Consider the following 3,427-nt stretch of genomic DNA (forward strand, 5'->3'; position numbering starts at 1 on the left):
AGTAACAGACTTCTCAACATCAACTGTTCAGAGGAGACTGCGTGAATCAGGCCTTCATGGTCGAATTGCTCCAAAGAAACCATTACTAAAGGACACCAGTAAGAAGAACAGACTTGCTTGGGGCAAGCAACACGAGCAATGGACATTAGACCGATGGAAATTTGTACTTTGGTCTATGAGTCCAAATATTATATTTTTGGTTCCAACTGCCGTGTCTTCGTGAGATGCAGAGTAGATTATCTCTGCATGTTTAGTTCCCACCGTGAAGCATGGAGGAGAAGTTTTGATGGTGTGTCGATGTTTTGCTGGTGACATTGTCTGTGATTTATGTAGAATTCAAGGCACACTTAACCAGCATGACTACCACAGCATTCTGCAGCCATACGCCATCCCATCTGGTTTGCGCTTAGTGGGAGTATCATTTGTATTTCAACAGAACAATGTCCCAAAACGCATCTCCAGGCTTGTAAGGATTATTTTACCAAGAAGGAGAGTGATGGAGTGCTGCATCAGATGACCTGGCCTCCACAATCACCCGACTTCAAACCAATTGAGATGGTTTGGGATGAGTTGGACAGCAGAGAGAAGGAAAAGCAGCCAACAAGTGTGGGAACTCCTTCAAGACTGTTGGAAAAGCATTCCAGGTGAAGCTGGTTGAGAGAATGCCAATAGTGTGCAAAGCTGTCATCAATGCAAAGGGTGGTTACTTTAAAGAATTTCAAATATAACTTTTTTGGTTAATACATGATTCCATGTGTGTTATTCATTCATAGTTTTGATGTCTTCATTATTTTTCTACAATGTCCAAACTTTTGACTGGTACTGTATATATAATTCAGTCAGATCAAGAATATATACAATGTACACAATAAATACAATCATATATATATTGTACACAATAAAGAAAATCAATTATGGGTCAACATCTAAATATTGCTCCCAGCGTTGATCAAAGCTCAGAACGCTTATATTCTTGATCTGACTGAGTTCTAATCTTGCCTGCCTCTGCAAACGAGTAGAATTATGAATAGCAAGCTGCAGCGCTCCTAGTTGCCGGTGATTTTAATTCAGTAAAATTGCAATCCGTTTTACGAAAGATTATGGATACTGACAAGATGCGTCTCTCCGCCCTAACAATGGGAGTCGTTGTCTACAAAGCGGCACTGTGGGCTCTGTAGCTCCCACCCATCCTTTCTTTGGATTTGTGGATACATCTCATTATTGTAATCATTTTTAATATTCAATGAGGGTTGTTGACGTCTTCCGCTTGTATTCAATGGAGAGAGATGCTATTCTACTAGCCTCATGCCATGAATATGCACAGCCATCTCGAGACAACTCCGATATAAAGTGTTTTTTCTCAGTTGCCGGGATGTCACTTGTCCTTCTTATATCATTACACTTGTAACAACTTAAGCATTACAAAACGTATATTCGATCAAATAAACCTCATGTAGCAAATAAGCCATAATTTTTGGGGGGCCTAATTCAACACTCTCTCATTGACCTCCATACTGGAGGGGGTCCGATTTTCCGCCGAGTTAGGCCTCTCGCTACCTCTTCTGGACTGAAATATGTTCCCGGGATTCATCTGATGGCATTAAGAAGTTTGACACATCAGTCACCGGCTTCATTAATAAGTGCATCGACAACGTCGTTGCAACAGTGACCATACGTACATAGCCCAACCAGAAGCCATGGATTACAGGCAACATCTGCACTCAGCTGAAGGCTTGAGCTGCCGCTTTCAAGGAGCAAGACACTAACCCGGACGCTTATCCTGCTACGCTCTTGAACAAACCATCAAACAAGCAAAGAGTCAATACTGGACCAAGATCGAATCCTACTACACCGGCTCTGATGTTCGTCAGATGTAGCAGGGCTTGCAAGCAATTACAGATTATAAAGGGAAACCCAGCCACGAGCTGCCCAGTAACATGAGTCTACCAGACGAGCTATCTTCTGTGCTCACTTCGAGGCAAGCAACACTGAATCATGCATGAGAGCACCAGCTGTTCCTGACGACTGTGGGATCACGCTCCTTAGCTGATGTGAGTAAGACCTTTAAACAGGTTAACATTTACAAGGCCGCAGGGCCAGACGGATTACCAGGAAGCGTACTCAGAGCATGCGCTGACAGCTGGCAACTGTTTCACTAACATTTTCAACCTCTCCCTCACCCATTCTCTAATACCAACATGTTTCAAGCAGACCACCATAGTCCCAGGTAGCCTGTCTAAATGACTATCGCCCCGTAGCACTCACATCTGTAGCCATGAAATGCTTTGAAAGGCTGGTCATGGCTCATCATCCCAGACACCTTGGATCCACTCCAATTTGTATACTGCCCCAACAGATCCACAGATGGTGCGGTCAGAGACCTGGCAGTGTGATGCCAGAACAACAACCTCTCCCTCATTGTCAGTAAGAGACAGTTTATGCTGGCTGGTGTGATGCAAATGCAGAGCCTCCAGAGGCACGCAGAGGCCAAATTGTGCTCTGTACTGCTGTGCACGTCTCAAATTTCTAATGATGCGGAGGGCTCCGTATACCTCTGCATTGACATGATTGGTTGATGGTAGGTGAGGGTGGGAGGTCAGTCAAGTATCAGTCAAGTAAGACCTGATGAGAAGTTTGATGAAATATGCTGTTGTGGAAAAATTCTTACAAAGGGACACTTGAAGTTAATCTTAAATGACTCATTGTTTATTGTCAGTGTGTTGGAGAGGTTCCAACCAACTCAATGCACCATGTCAATCAGGAGCTCTCCCCCTGGGCAGACCCAGCAGTTGTCTTATATACGGCTATACACAGACAAGTTATATTTCCATGATTTTGCATAATTAATTAATCATTACCGTGCTGTTTCACTCATGTGACCGACCAATACTGTTTCATAACATGTGACCGACCAACACCTCACGAGGCTTGAAACTGAGATATCTTTAGTTTGTTCTCAAAACACGATTGTTCATTCTCAGAACAACGTTTGGGCGTACTGCCAAATTGCAGCTACTGATAGGTGTGATTTGTTCAGTCAGCCACTTGCATGAACACAGAAATTAGTTATAAGAATAGCACAAACATAAAAATTTCCCTTACAGTGCCCTAGCCTACCACACAAAAGCACTATGGATTTATTTTCCCTGTTTGACACAGACATGCTCAGGAAAGTGATATCACAATTTAAGCCTTCTACCTGCCTTCTTGATCCTATCCACACCACCTTCTTCAAAACAGTTTTTAATTGCATATCTAAAGAAGCGCAAGCTATTGTTAATCACTCCCTGTTCACAGGCACTTTCCCCACTGCACTAAAAACTGCTATGGTCAAACCCCTTTTGAAGAAAAGTAATCTAGATTCTTCAGCTTTTAGCAATTTTCGACTAATCTCCAACCGTCCATTCTTAAGCAAAATTCTGGTTTT

Source organism: Salmo salar, chromosome 13 (assembly GCF_965601325.2).
Source record: "Salmo salar chromosome 13, fSalSal1, whole genome shotgun sequence".
In the NCBI taxonomy this organism is placed as follows: Eukaryota; Metazoa; Chordata; class Actinopteri; order Salmoniformes; family Salmonidae; genus Salmo; species Salmo salar.